Source organism: Taudactylus pleione, unplaced genomic scaffold (assembly GCF_031769625.1).
Source record: "Taudactylus pleione unplaced genomic scaffold, aTauple2 ptg000051l, whole genome shotgun sequence".
Lineage (NCBI taxonomy): Eukaryota > Metazoa > Chordata > Amphibia > Anura > Myobatrachidae > Taudactylus > Taudactylus pleione.
The window spans coordinates 2,165,428-2,181,532 of NW_028284453.1; the positions used below are offsets into that span (position 1 = coordinate 2,165,428).

Here is a 16,105-nt window from a genome sequence, read left to right on the forward strand (position 1 = left end):
TTAACCCTGTTCTCCATCCCCCTATTCTTATACCACACAGGTTCTCAAACTCGGTCCTCGGGACCTCAAACAGTACATGTTTTCCAGGTGTCACAAAATTTCAAGTGAAATAATTATCTCCAACTGTGAATCTTTTAAAATGTGTCAGTGAGTAATGACTACACCTGTGCACCTGCTCAGTGACCTGGAAAAGGTGAGCTGTGTGGGAATGAAGGCCCCCATACATAAGTAATTAATTGCAGCAATCGTGCAATTTGCAATCGATTGTGTATAAAAATCTTTCCCTATTTCAATCGATTGTGGCATCTCTGTAATCTGCAATCGATTGAAAAAGGGAAATATTTTTATACACAATCGATGCAGTTCAGTTATGGAAACACAGATAAATATATAAATGTTAAATGTTTGATGTGCATTGTACAGGTATCAGTCTGACCCAGTGCTGTTTTTCAGCTCCAAGACCTTTACTAAATTAGCCCTGGCTCAGTCATAGTAAATGGACTTTGAGGGTACATTTTTACCCTTTTATCCTTCCTACCATCTACCTGCACCCAATATTCCGCAGAAAGCACAATATGCCTGATTCTGACGTGTAGGGTATTGTACAGTCACAGGGAAGCGGGTGTGCAATACACAACTCAAATGCAATTGTAGCAGGAGGCATCTGTGATAGGAGTGCTGCATTCAAAGACGCAGTATTGGTTCACCATTGTGACCAGGCTGGCCGTTGGAACTGGTCAGCTGGGTCCATGAAGTCTGCAACCAATGATGCAGACCCTGGGCTCGGCATTCCTACAAAATGGGGGTGACGCGCCCCCATTTTGTATAACAGCCCCCTCTGCATCCACTCTCCCCCCAAATGGTGCAGCATGTCAATCATGCTGCAGCTATGGGGGGATTTTGGCCCTGATTCAGAGCCGGACGCTCTGAACAAGCGCTCGCTCCGAATCAGGGCGTTTTTTTTTTTTTTTAGAACGGCCTCCTGGCCGCTCGCATAGCTGTGGGTGACCACCCACAGCTATAGCGAGCGACCATGATGATGGTCGTGATGGTCAAGACCATCGCGACCATTGCGCTTGCGACGAGACCCTTGTGGTAGGATCTCGTGGCCGCAAGCCCCAGAGAGATTTCGGCTCTAACAGAGCAGGAATCTCTCCACTGACATCACTCGTGATGTCAGTGGGGCCGCCCCCAAATGGGAGGCGTTCTCATGGGAACACCTCCGTTTGGGAAACTACCCCCCTGGCCCACCCACCAAAGGGGAGAGCTGTCACTCAACATCGACAGCTCGCCCCCTGTGGTGCGAGACCCGGAGCGACGGATTGCCCGTCGCTATCCGGGTCTTGCGCATGCGCATGACGGAGCCGGCTCCATCGTGCGCATGTGCTCTGTGCCACCATCGACCCGGTTGCGAGCGCTCAGCATGTCCGGCGGTTGGAATCCCGACAGCAGCTGCCCGACATGGGTGAAAATCCCGATCGTCCCTAAGGTAAGTATTGACTAACCTAATTCCCTCCCCTAACCCTAATTAGGGGTGCCTAACCCTAATCTTCCCCCCAGTGCCTAACCCTAATCCCCCCTCTAAGTGCCTAAACCTAATCCCCCCTCTAAGTGCCTAAACCTAAGCCCCCCTTCCCCGCCGCCAAAACCTAAGTCCCCTGGGGGGGTGCCTAACCCTAAGTCCCCCTTCCCCTAGCCTAAACTTAACCTACTGGGGGGGTGCCTAACCCTAAATCCCCCCCGGGAACCCTAAACCTAACCCTCCCCCCGGCGGCTATCCGCGCTCAGCACCCGGCGTCCCTTTGATAGGGATGCTGGGCGTCGGTCTCCTGGCGTATGTCTAATGACAGGCGTCGGTATATCAGCATCTGTCTTTAGACACTTGCCGGGATATGACAGTCGGGAAGCCGGCTGTCGGGATTAGGTCCGCCGGCTTCCCGACTGCATACCGAGTTGAAATGTTCGCATTGGCTGAACATTGCTTCTCAACCCCGTTTGTCCAAAAATCTGAACATTTGCAGAAATTATTGAATTTTTGGTCATGTTTCTTTCTTTTTAATGCACTACAATGGAGAGACCTAGCTCAACCATGTTAGCCTTTCACCAAGATTGAAGCTACTGTACATGCTGTACATACATGTTTAATAAGTTGCAAGTAGTGAAACTGAAATGCAGATTTCAAACACAGTACTGCACTGTTCATAGGGCCTGATTCAGAGACGAACGCTCTGAAAGAGCGCTCGTTCTGAATCAGGGCGTTTTTTTAATTTTTTTGTGCGGCCTCCTGGCCGTTTGCTTAGCTGTGGGTGACCACCCACAGCTATTGCGGGCGGCCAGGATGATGGTCGCGATAGTCAAGACCATCTCGACCATCGGGCTTGCGACGAGACCCTTGTGGTAGGGTCTCGTGGCTGCAAGCCCCAGAGAGCTTGCAGCTCTAATAGAGCCGGAAGCTCTCCCACTGACATCACTAGTGATGTCAGTGGGGCCGCCCACAAATGGCAGGCATTCGCTTGGGATTGCCTCTGTTTGTGAAACCACCCCCCCGCCACGCCTACAAAACGGGTGAGCTGTCGATCAACATCGACAGCCACCCCTTTTGTTGTGAGCCACGGAGCAAGAGAATTTCTCTCTCGCTCCGGGGCTTGCGCACGCGCAGTGTGGCTGCTGCTCGTGCGTGCGCGGAGCCCACCATCGACCCGCTTGCAAGTGCTCAAGCGCTTGCGAGCAGGTCTGAATCAGGCCCATAGTTCAAACAAAATGTTAAAAACAGTCTACATGTTCATGGTCAGTGTTGCAATAAGGGATAGCTCATGTAGACTGCAATGTAATTTGCATCAAATACGCTGGCATGAATTGCGTCTGAAAAAAGATGCATTTGTGATATATGTGGTGAAGATGCATTCAGATCTGCAGTGAGCACATATGCAACATACAGATGGGTCCTCTTGCATCTTTGCCGTACGATTAGCCATGTGCACCACAGTACACCATGTCGCGCACTGCGTTTGCACCATGCAATCCTAAATAAGTAGACAATGTTTGGGTAGACAATGGAAGATAGACAGGCAATAGGTCGACAGGGTCTGAAGGTTGGCAGGGTCATTAGGTCGACATAGAAATGATGGACACATGTTTTTTCTGTTAGGGTTAGGCACTTATCCCGAAGGTTAGAGATAGGCACTTACCCCGATGGTTAGAGTTAGGCACTTACCCCGACGGTTAGAGTTAGGCACTTACCGGAAGGTTACGGTTAGGCACTAGAAGGGATGGTCAGGGCCAGGCACCTACCCCGATGGTTAGGGTTAGGCACCAGGAGGGAGGGTTAGGTTTAGGCACCAAGGGGAGGGTTAGGGTTAGGGTGAAGATTAGGGCTAGAAAAAATAAAAACATGTGTTGACCATTTCTATGTTGACATTATATGTGTCGACCTAATGACCCTGTCGACCTTCAATATCTGTCGACCTTCTTACCAGTCGACCTTTAGCGTGTCGACCTTCAGACCCTGTCGACCTTTAGACTCTGTCAACCTATTGTCTGTCTAACTTCCATTGTCTACCAAAACATTGTCTACCTATTTACTGTAGACTTACTGATCCACACCCTGTAGCAGGTAACAATTATAATTGTATTACTATTTTTATGCACACATAGAGCCGTATGCTCTGAGCAGAGCGCACGCTCTGAATGAGGGCCGGGCTCCATTTTCATGGAGCGTCCTCCTGGACGCTCGTATAGCTGTGGGTCACCACCCACAGGCTATACGAGCGTGCATTGTGATGGTCGCGATGGTCGAGACCATCGCGACCATCGAATTTGCGAGCCGGAGCCTGCGGTTGAGGTTTTCAACCGCAAGCTCCGGAGTGATTTTGGCTCTATCAGAGCCAAAATCACTCCCACTGACATCACTAGTGATGTCAGTGGGCCGGCTTCTGACGGGAGGCGTTCCCGTGGGAACGCCCCCGTCAGGGAGGCACGCCCCCGGCACGCCCACCAAAGGGGGCGTGCTGTCAATCAACATTGACAGCACGCCCCCTTTGATCGGACACAACGAGCGAAGGACTTTCCTTCGCTCGTCGCGTCTGGCGCATGCGCACGACGGTGCTCCCTCCGTCGTGCGCATGCTCAGTCCATAACATCGACCCACTTGCGAGCGTACAGCCGCTCGCGAGTGGGTCTGAATCATGCCCATTGTGCACTGTTCATAAGTTTCAAGTTGTGTCTCCTTTATAACAGCTGCCTTGGAAACATCACTCTTAGTAGTGCCTGATTATTAATGATATACATTGCTACCTTTTCTGTATACGATTATTGGGATTAAAATTCACCAACCTACATATTGGGGTCTTACTTTTTTCTATCAATTATGGGCGCCACATTTTTATTCATGTTTTTTTTTTCTCATTATTGCTTCAGTGGAGCAGAATCTGCCATCCATATGTTGATGTTGGGCTAGAGTAGTAATGTTCTCTGATAAAACCAGACAGTGATCAGAAGGCAAGGCAACATCCTCTCATATCCAGGGATTAGTTCTTCCTGTGCTCTCTGATATACAGAACAGCCAAAGGGCAAGATGCAAGAGAGGAAGAGTAAGTAGCCTGAAAGAAATTAAACTCTGAGGTTGAGTCTGAACATAAACTTGTAAATTTATGGGGATGTTGAAGTTATCTAGGGTCTGTGGATCCGGTGGTATTCGGGTGGGTGACTTTATCAGGACTGGAGGTGTTTACAGGATGTTCTTCTTAATTTTCCACCCTTCTGCCCCTTTTTTGCTCTGCACTCTTGATGTGCTGTACAGCACAGAGAGCATTGGCCCCACTAAGGGTCTGATTCAGCAAAGAGCGCAGTTATACGCACGCAATCAGCCGATTATTGCGTACTGCGCATTAGTATGCATCGCAGTGCACGTGCGTGAACTAACCATTATGATCGGGACTGCAATCGCAGTGACTATGCAGACCCCTCACAAAGTGATTGACAGGAAGTGCCGTTTGTGGGTGGTGATGGGTGTGGTGGTCAGCAAAACGCAGGCATGCCAGTGCATTTAAACGCCATTTCATGGGCGTACATAAATTATCCACTGCAATGCCATACGCAGCCTGAGCCCACAAAGCATGCGCTGAAGTTAGCAATTCCTGAGTAAGGTCAGAGCTTGTGCAAGTGTGCATGAGGCTGCGATGGTACTCGATTTTACCGATGTTTTTGCAGTCTTGCTAAACATTACAGATGTGTGTAAGGTAAAGTGGGCGTCCTTATGTTATGCTGCGGCATCATTTTGATCGCAATGAATTAGCATATGTGGTACCCCCAAGTTTGTTCCCAAATAGGGGTCCCCCAATATATATATTTTTTTATGTATGTACACATAGATATACTGCAGCCCCATTCCTTATAATAGGCAGGTATAGTGAACTTTGACTGACCTTGCTCTCCCTGAACCTTACTGAGCATGTGCAGACAGGGAGGTAGAAAGTGCCCCTTGGTCAGCGACCCATTTTAGGAGGGAAAATCCTGCCCCATTGATTGGTAGCCTGGGTATCCAGGCAGAGATCCCTGTAGGCGGCCTGTTGCTGGGTCCCCTCTGTCCACTCATAGATGCCGGACCGACAGGGAGGAGAGTGAGGGAAAGTTTATATAATACCTTTCTCAGGGCTGTCAGTGCTGAGTCTGGGAGGAATTTCTGTAGAAAGAGTCTGGGGAAGAATTTCTGGAAAAGAAGTCAGGGAGGATTTGTCTGTGGAGTGCCCCTGGATTTATAAAATAGGGGTAGAGAAACCCCTCTCCTTTAAACTGGATTACAAATACTGCACCTGGTATGCTGTCTGTAATGAGTTGCTGTGGAGTGTCCCTGGATCTGTACAAATAGGGGTGCAGTAACCCCTCTCATTTACCCTGGATTACAAATACTGCACCTGGTATACTGTCTGTAATGAGTTGCTGTGGACTGCCCTTGGAGCTGTAAACATAAGGATGCTATAACTTTAATGTTGCCCTGGATTACAATTACCAGACTCATTATTAGCCCGGAAGGCTACCTATCCAATCTGATAGGGGAGGTGCTCTGATGCCGGATGTGAGTCCCTGGAGGAAGCTTGCCTGGGGATTTGAATAGAGCACCCTGCTTTGGAAGAAGCCCCCTCTGAATAAAGGACTGCCTCCCTAAGTGCCTGTTATCAGGAGTCACTGCATATTGTAGTCTGTGCATGCTGGGAGAGAAAAGGAGCTGCCTGGGAAGGAGGTCTCATCGCTCCATCGTCGCGAATGAAGCCCCAGCTGAGGAAAAGGTCCCACCAGTGACGAAAACCCTGCTGGCACCCGCACGGGCAGCAGAAAAGACAACCCCAGAGGAAGAGTGCCTCAGGACCCCTCCTGCTGCTGTGTGTGTTTGCTGGACAGAGCCCCTGTGGAAAAGGATTTTGCACCTGTTGCTCCTTGTAAAATACCTGCTCTGGTGCGGTGCTGTGCATCCCAGAGATGCCCTGGACATCGGAGGAGGCTGAATAGCCACTGCCAGGGGTGAGATCATACCAGAACCTCCCTATACTCTGTCCCTCCACAGCTCCTTTCTTCCCTCCATTAAGGCCCTGCCCCTCTGCACACCTATCCTATCTGGGTCCCCTGGGTCTATTGCATTATCTTTTACCTTGTGGCTAACCATGATTAGGTTGGGAGACAAGGTTTTGTGTAAAAGCTGGGACCGGGAGTTAGTCTCCCACACAACTGGGTATAGAAAGGGGTCATAGTGTTTTAAATTAGGTAAAGTGTGTGTGTGTAGTGATGAAATAGGGGGGAAGTAAAAGATAGGTCACCCCCTCTTTTCCCCAAGAGTTGCATTGGTGGTCATTTACTTTCCTGTGAACCTCTGGCTCATGTCCAGGAGGGGACGTGCCTTATGGGTATCGGCTCATGTCTGATGCCACTGTGGGTGATGTACAAAGTATTTTATGTCTAGCTTTAAAGTAAATGTAATGCCATGTGATATGTATTTGGCTCTGTTTACTGTTTGACTCGTGTGTTAGCTAAAGGGTTGATAGTGGCCCTCCGTGGCCCTTTATCTGTTATATTACTCTGTAAAGCTGTTCACTGCTTGCTGTGTTATTATTGTCAATGCTGTTTAATATTTTGCTTGCATGAAATGTTTGAGTATTTACCCATATTGGTGTTGATGTTCCATTCATGCTGATGTAATGTATATTGCTTGTTTATTTAGCCCTGTGTAACCCCGGCTGGCAATTCTGGTGATAATAAATTGTGGCATAGGCAATTAGCAAAGACTGTGTTAAGTGCTGCAAATCTGCCGGTGAACTACTGCTTCGAGCATAGCCCTTGTTATTTTTCTCAGTAGGGCCAAGTATTAGCAAAGACTGTGTTAAGTGCTGCAAATCTGCTGGTGAACTACTGCTTCAAGCATAGCCCTTGTTATTTTTCTCAGTAGGGCCAAGTATTAGCAAAGACTGTGTTAAGTGCTGCAAATCTGCCGGTGAACTACTGCTTCCAGCATAGCCCTTGTTATTTTTCTCAGTAGGGCCAAGTATTAGCAAAGACTGTGTTAAGTGCTGCAAATCTGCCAGTGAACTACTGCTTCCAGCATAGCCCTTTTTTTTTTCTCGGTAGGGCCAAGTATTAGCAAAGACTGTGTTAAGTGCTGCAAATCCGCCGGTGAACTACTGCTTCCAGCATAGCCCTTTTTATTTTTCTCAGCAGGGCCAAGTATTGGCAAGGACTGTGTTGGGTGCTGCAAATCTGCCGGTGAACTACTGCTTCCAGCATAGCCTAATTGTTGTCCCTATTTTTATCAGCAATGGCTCAATGACTCTGTTTAAACTATTGCAGGTTTCATATTTAGGTCTCTCATTTGTTTTTTTGGTAAAGTAAAGTTCTGCAGGAATTGTGGTTCTTGTTGGTTTCACATGCTTGCCAGCTGGGGTCACCGGTAGATGACGGGGAGGTAATAAATAAATACCTTGTCATTGAATAGTGTAATTAATTTCATTCCATCTGTAAATGGTAAATATCTCCTGTCATTTGTTGTTAAATATTAAAAATAATAAAATTGCGTTGCACCTTCCCTCCTGACTGGTCATTGTGTCTGCAAAAGGGGAATTCAGGCTTGCCTCTCTGTCACGGTGTGTCCTATCTGAACACGGGGAAATCGGCCACCGAAGCAATCCGAACACACCTGAACCTGGTGCTAGTGGTGCAGCACTGTACAAACCAGTCAGTACATCACACATATTATCGCAGTTGAACTGCATGCGCATAAGCAACTGCGTTTCTTGCTGAATCAGGCCCTAAGTTCACCATTGGTTGTGATCATCTCCCTTGTCAGCAGTAGATACCAGCCAAATATGAAGTTTGGACACCATCCTTAGATGGGTCCAAAGTGAAATAGTAAAGGTAAGTGGGTGGTGGTCTATTGGTGGGACTATATTTACTAAAGTGAGAGTTTTTAGAAATGGAGATGTTGCCCATAGCAACCAATCAGACTACTACTTTAACTAGCACCTTCTAGAAAATAATAGCTAATATCTGATTGGTTGCAACATCTCCACTTCTAAATACTTTCACTTTAGTAAATAGTCCCCTTGGTGCAGGAGGGGTGCTTATAACCCCTTTGCTTGGGTAGTAGTAGTAAACTTGTACCTGTGCTGTTCGCTAATGGTTTTCTCTGTCACTTGCTTTATAATTAATATAGTCACTCCTTTTCACTATTCAGATGATGACAGGAGGGAACAGTCATGTTCTAGCAACGCTGGGGGGAGGTCAGAAGTGAGGCTGTGTCTGAAACTCTGCCAGCCAGTGAGAGCTACAAGGGGAGGGAAGAGGGTGGGGCCTCCCTGCAGCTAGTCACATGCTGTAAGAGATTATATTACAGATTGTGGATAGTTATACGATATACAGGAGTTGGTTTAATGTACCGCACAATAAAGCTGGCATCTATTGGCTCAGAGGGTTTTCCTTTAATTCCCAAATCCACCTGTGTTACAAGTCACAGGTCCCCATCTTATTTTTGTCGGGTCTGTGCCTGCATGTCTTCTGGCATTCTCCTACTGGCAACCTCCATGTGTTCATCATTCAAACATTTGTTCCTAGAGGTTGTTCACAATATATTTATTTGATATATAATATTCGCTTTTCATTGGCTGTGATATTCTTTACTGTTATTCCTCTTGTTTAGATGTGATTTTATGTATCTTGAGTTATTTCATTATAATTTAGCTCTTAATGATTAATTTACTTTGTATTTTTATTTCTTATTATAATAAGAAATCAGGATAGGCACCGAGAAGAGATGCATCTTTCCAACTGGCAGCACTTCTCTGTGAGTGGGGGAAATGTATCAAACCTTGTAAATAGTGGATAAGTGGAGCAGTGAAGTTGCTGTAGCAACCATTCAGCTTCTACTTATCATATTATAGAATGTACTTGATAAATGATGTCTTGAAGCTAATTGGTTACTATGGACAACTTCTTCACTCTTTAGAAGGTTTGATACATCTCCCCTTAGGTTGCTGTCTGTTTTGTGGCCCTGATGACTGTAGGATGTGAGGGGAAGAAGGAGGATGGGATGAGGGTTGCATAGAAAAGCATAACATCATTTCAGAAATAGACTTAGGAAAAAAAACGGGGGGCTGGGCTGCACATCCTAATTTAAATACAATAAGAGGTGCTACCTTGCTGAGACCTGTAGTTCTACAGCAGAAAAAAAGGGGAGGAAATGCAGATGCACACTCTAAAGCACTAAGAATACTGTATATCAAAATATATATAATAAACTCAGGGCCAGCGCTACCATTAGGCAGCTGCCTAGGGGAGCCGGCCACTGGATGGCGCCACTCACTGCCATGTCAGTGCTGCACACTGTGGACCTCATTCAGAGCCACTCGCAAAATGCAAGCGCTCGCTCTGAATGAGGGCGGCCGCTTTTCTTTTGAAAGGCGGTCTCATGGCCGCTCGCTAAGCTGTGGGTTACCACCCACAGCTTAGCGAGTGACTAGGTGATGGTCAAGACCATTGCGACAATCAGGGCTTGCAACGAGACCCTTGCGGTAGTGTCTCGTCTACCGCAAGCCCCAGGTTGTTTCCTGCTCTAACAGAGCAGGAAGCACCCTACTGACATCACTGGTGTTGTCAGTAGGGCCGCCTACAAATGGAAGGCGTTCCTTCAGGAACGCCTCCGTTTGTCCGGCCACCCCGCCTACAGAACGGGGTGACCTGTCGATCAACATCGTCAGCCGCCCCTTTTGTAGCGAGCCCCAAAGCGAGTGCATTTGTCACTCGCTCCGGGGCTTGCGCACGCGCAGTGCGAGCGCTGCATGTGCGCAGGCCCTCACCATCGACCCGCTTGCGAGCGCTCACGAGCGGGTCTGAATGAGGTCCTGTGTCTCCTCTCGCCCCTTTTATAATGCCCCCAGTAGTAGTTCCCCCCCCAAGTAGTGGTCCCCCTCCCGATTAAGTGCCCACAGTAATAGCCCCCCAAGTAGAGGTCCTCCCAATAATGGTGCCCCCAATAATAGCCCCCCCAGTAGAGGTCCTCCCAATAATGGTGCCCCCAGTAATAGCCCCCCCCAGTAGAGGTCCTCCCAATAATGGTGCCCCCTGTAGTAGCCACCCCCCCTTTGTGCCCCCACCCCCAGTAGAGGTCCCACCAGCAGTAGCCACCCCCCTCCCCCGTTGTGCCCCCAATAGTGCAGACAGGTTTTAAAAAATATATATATAAATATTAGGGGTGAGCGGGTTCGGATTTCTGAAATCCGAACCCCCCCGAGCCCCCCCAATCCGAGTCCGATCCGAGTCAGGCTCGACTTTTCCCGCCTGACTCGGATCTGAAATCGAGGCAAAACGTCATCATCCCGCCTTCCGAGTCTCGCGGGTTTTGGATCCTATATAAGGTACCCGCGTCGGCGCCATTTTCTCACTCGGCTGTGGACAGTGAAGAGGGAGGGTGGGAGTTAGGGCTGTGTAGTGTAGTGTAGTGTAGTGTAGTGTAGTGCTGCTGTTGTCCACTACTTCAAAGTCCATAGGGGCTGGCTGTGTTGTGCTGTGCTGCTGTTGTTAATAGGGGCTGTGTCCACTACTTCAAAGTCCATAGGGGCTGGCTGGACTGTGTTGTGCAGTCAGTTCTCCATAGGGGCTGTGTCCACTCCAAAGTCCTGTGCAGTGTCCCAGTCCTAAAGGAGTGCTGTAGTGTTGTCCAGGGGGTGCTCTGTCCATCAGGGGTGCTCCCCCCAAGTGCTAAAAAAATAATATATTTTCTGTGTTTGTGAATTGTGTGCGCAGTAGCCGCACGTGCATCAACAAAGTAGTGCCAAGCGTGCGCCTGTGTCATAAGTAAAGGGCCGGCTGGCTTGACCGTTAAAGGGTGCTGTAACCCCCGAAAGTACACTCCAGTCCAAACCAAAAAAAAATTATTTTCTGTGTTTGTGAATTGTGTGCGCAGTAGCCGCACGTGCATCAACAAAGTAGTGCCAAGCGTGCGCCTGTGTCATAAGTAAAGGGCCGGCTGGCTTGACCGTTAAGGGTGCTGTAACCCCCGAAAGTACACTCCAGTCCAAACCAAAAAAAAAATTATTTTCTGTGTTTGTGAATTGTGTGCGCAGTAGCCGCACGTGCATCAACAAAGTAGTGCCAAGCGTGCGCCTGTGTCATAAGTAAAGGGCCGACTGGCTTGACCGTTAAGGGTGCTGTAACCCCCGAAAGTACACTCCAGTCCAAACCAAAAAAAAAATTATTTTCTGTGTTTGTGAATTGTGTGCGCAGTAGCCGCACGTGCATCAACAAAGTAGTGCCAAGCGTGCGCCTGTGTCATAAGTAAAGGGCCGGCTGGCTTGACCGTTAAGGGTGCTGTAACCCCCGAAAGTACACTCCAGTCCAAACCAAAAAAAAATTATTTTCTGTGTTTGTGAATTGTGTGCGCAGTAGCCGCACGTGCATCAACAAAGTAGTGCCAAGCGTGCGCCTGTGTCATAAGTAAAGGGCCGGCTGGCTTGACCGTTAAGGGTGCTGTAACCCCCGAAAGTACACTCCAGTCCAAACCAAAAAAAAAATTATTTTCTGTGTTTGTGAATTGTGTGCGCAGTAGCCGCACGTGCATCAACAAAGTAGTGCCAAGCGTGCACCTGTGTCATAAGTAAAGGGCCGGCTGGCTTGACCGTTAAGGGTGCTGTAACCCCCGAAAGTACACTCCAGTCCAAACCAAAAAAAAAATTTATTTTCTGTGTTTGTGAATTGTGTGCGCAGTAGCCGCACGTGCATCAACAAAGTAGTGCCAAGCGTGCGCCTGTGTCATAAGTAAAGGGCCGGCTGGCTTGACCGTTAAAGGGTGCTGTAACCCCCGAAAGTACACTCCAGTCCAAACCAAAAAAAAAATTTATTTTCTGTGTTTGTGAATTGTGTGCGCAGTAGCCGCACGTGCATCAACAAAGTAGTGCCAAGCGTGCGCCTGTGTCATAAGTAAAGGGCCGGCTGGCTTGACCGTTAAAGGGTGCTGTAACCCCCGAAAGTACACTCCAGTCCAAACCCAAAAAAAATTATTTTCTGTGTTTGTGAATTGTGTGCGCAGTAGCCGCACGTGCATCAACAAAGTAGTGCCAAGCGTGCGCCTGTGTCATAAGTAAAGGGCCGGCTGGCTTGACCGTTAAGGGTGCTGTAACCCCCGAAAGTACACTCCAGTCCAAACCCAAAAAAAAATTATTTTCTGTGTTTGTGAATTGTGTGCGCAGTAGCCGCACGTGCATCAACAAAGTAGTGCCAAGCGTGCGCCTGTGTCATAAGTAAAGGGCCGGCTGGCTTGACCGTTAAAGGGTGCTGTAACCCCCGAAAGTACACTCCAGTCCAACTCCAAACCAAAAAAAAATTATTTTCTGTGTTTGTGAATTGTGTGCGCAGTAGCCGCACGTGCATCAACAAAGTAGTGCCAAGCGTGCGCCTGTGTCATAAGTAAAGGGCCGGCTGGCTTGACCGTTAAGGGTGCTGTAACCCCCGAAAGTACACTCCAGTCCAAACCAAAAAAAAATTATTTTCTGTGTTTGTGAATTGTGTGCGCAGTAGCCGCACGTGCATCAACAAAGTAGTGCCAAGCGTGCGCCTGTGTCATAAGTAAAGGGCCGGCTGGCTTGACCGTTAAAGGGTGCTGTAACCCACAAAGTACACTCCAGTCCAAACCCAAAAAAAAATTATTTTCTGTGTTTAGCCGCACGTATATATCAAATCGATATAACATAAATGGAGGACCAAACTTTCTCCGATAAAAATAAAATAGAGAAAGATCAAGAACCACTTCCTCCTAGTGCTGAAGCTGCTGCCACTAGTCATGACATAGACGATAACATGCCATCAACGTCGTCTGCCAAGGCCGATGCCCAATGTCATAGTAGAGGGCACATACAATCCCAAATGGCAAAGTTCAGGAAAATGACCTTGAAAAAGACATTTAAATCAGCTGAAGAGAAACGTAAACTTGCCAATATGCCATTTACGACACGGAGTGGCAAGAAACGGCTAAGGTCGATCCCTAGTATGTTCATGACTAGTGGTTCAGCTTCACATGACGATGGAAGCCCTCCTCCCACTAAAAAAATCAAAAGAGTTAAGCTGGCAAAAGCACAGCGAAGAACTGTGCTTTCTAAGAAGATATCACAAATCCCCAAGGAGAGTCCAAGTGTGGTGGTGGTTGCGATGCCTGACCTTCCCAGCACTGGACGGGAAGAGGTGGCTCTTTCCACCATTTGCACGCCCCCTGCAAGTGCTGAAAGGAGCACCCACAGTCCACTTGCTGATATGCAAATTGAAGATGTCACTGTTGAAGTACAACAGGATGAGGATACTGGTGTAGCTGGCGCTGAGGAGGAAGTTGGCGAGGAGGATTCTGATGGTGATGTGGTTTGTTTAAATCAGGCTCCGGGGGAGACAGTTGTTGTCCGTGGGATGAAAAAGCCCATCACGGTCATGCCTGGGCAGAAGACCAAACATTCCACCTCTTTGGTCTGGCAATATTTCTATCCAAATCCGGACAACAACTGTCTTGCCATATGTACCATATGTAAAGGTGAAATAAGTAGGGGTAGGGACGTCAACCACCTAGGAACATCCTCCCTTATACGGCACCTGCAGCGCGTTCATAAAAAGTTACTGTCAAGTTCAGAAACTTTGGCTAAGACCGTAAGCAGTCCAGGGACACCTAAATCCCGTTGTCCTGTTGTATCCAAGCGCCTGCAAACCACACCGTCAACTCCCTCCTCGTCAATTTCCTCCTTAGTTAGGATCGGAAGTAGTCCTGCAGGCCATGTCACTGGCATGACTGACTCTCCTATCCGGGATTCCTCCGGAGGATCCTGCATTGCTACGCCTACTGCTGCCGCTGCTGCTGTTGCTGCTGCTGGGAGTCGTTCATCATCCCAGAGAGGAAGTAGGAACACCACTACTTTTACTAAACAATTGACCCTCCAACAGTCCTTAGCGAGGAGGATGAAGTACGACAGCAGTCATCCTGAAGCAAAACGTATAACTGAGGCCTTGACTGCTATGTTGGTGTTAGACGTGCGTCCGGTATCCGCCATTAGTGCAGTGGGATTTAGACAATTGATGGAGGTAGTGTTTCCCCGGTTCCAAATCCCGTCTAGATTCCACTTCACTAGGCAGGCGATACCGAGACTGTACAGAAACGTCAGAAAAAGTGTCCTCAGTGTCCTGAAAAATGCCGTTGTACACAATGTCCACTTAACCACGGACATGTGGACAAGTGGAACAGGGCAGACTAAGGACTATATGACTGTGACAGCCCACTGGGTAGATGTATCACCTTACGCAGCAACAGCAGCAGCGTCACCAGTAGCAGCATCTCAGAAATGCCAGCTCGTTACAAGGCAGGCTACGCTGTGTATCACCGGTTTCAGTAAGAGGCACACCGCCGACAACCTCTTAGAGAAACTGAGGGAAATCATCGCCCAGTGGCTTACCCCACTTAGACTCTCCTGGGGATTTGTGATATCTGACAATGCCACCAATATTGTGCGGGCATTACATCTGGGCAAATTCCAGCACGTCCCATGTTTTGCTCACACAATAAACTTGGTGGTGCAGAATTTTCTGAAAAGCGACAGGGGCGTGCAGGAGACGCTTTGGGTGGCCCGAAAAATTTCTGGCCACTTTCGCCATTCAGCGACTGCGTGCCGAAGACTGGAGCGCCAGCAAACACTCTTGAACCTGCCCCGCCATCACCTGAAGCAAGAGGTTGTGACGCGGTGGAACTCAACCCTCTATATGCTTCAGAGGATGGAGGAGCAGCAAAAGGCCATACAAGCCTATACATCCACCTATGACATAGGCAAAGGAGGGGGTATGCACCTGACTCAAGCGCAGTGGAGAATGATTTCCGTGTTGTGCAAGGTTCTCCAGCCCTTCGAACTTGCCACACGTGAAGTCAGTTCAGACACTGCCAGCTTGAGTCAGGTCATTCCCCTCATCAGGCTTTTGCAGAAGCAGCTGGAGAAAGTGAAGGAGGAGCTAAGACGGAGCGATTCCGCTCGGCATGTGGGACTTGTGGATGAAGCCCTTCATTCGCTTTGCCAGGATTCCAGGGTGGTCAATCTGTTGAAATCAGACCACTACGTTTTGGCCACCGTGCTCGATCCTAGGTTTAAAGCCTATGTGGTGTCTCTCTTTCCGGCCGACACAAGCCTGCAGAGGTGCAAAGACCTGCTGGTGAACACACTGTCAGCTGAAGCGGAACGTGACACGTCAACGGCTCCTTCTTCATTTTCTCCTGCAACTGGGGCTGCCAGGAAAAAACTTAGGTATCCTAAGCAACCCGCTGGCGGTGATGCAGGGCAGGCAGGACCAAGTTTGGACATCTGGTCCGGACTGAAGGACCTGGCAACAATTTCTGACATGTCTACTGTCACTGCATATGATACTGTCACCATTGACAGAATGGTGGAGGATTACATCGGTGACAGCATCCAAGTAGGCATGGCAGACAGTCCATACCTGTACTGGCAGGAAAAAGAGGCAATTTGGAGGCCCCTGTACAAACTGGCTCTATTTTACCTGAGTTGCCCCCCCTCCAGTGTGTACTCCGAAAGAGTGTTTAGTGCAGCCGGGAACC

At 48.5% G+C, this 16,105-nt stretch overlaps 1 protein-coding gene across 1 annotated transcript in view; it reads left to right on the forward strand.

The window, feature by feature from the left end:
• The window catches only part of LOC148535443 (cell adhesion molecule CEACAM5-like), a 257,680-nt gene that overhangs the window by 93,348 nt on the left and 148,227 nt on the right, over positions 1-16,105 (forward strand). The gene's annotated exons all lie outside the window — the stretch shown is intronic.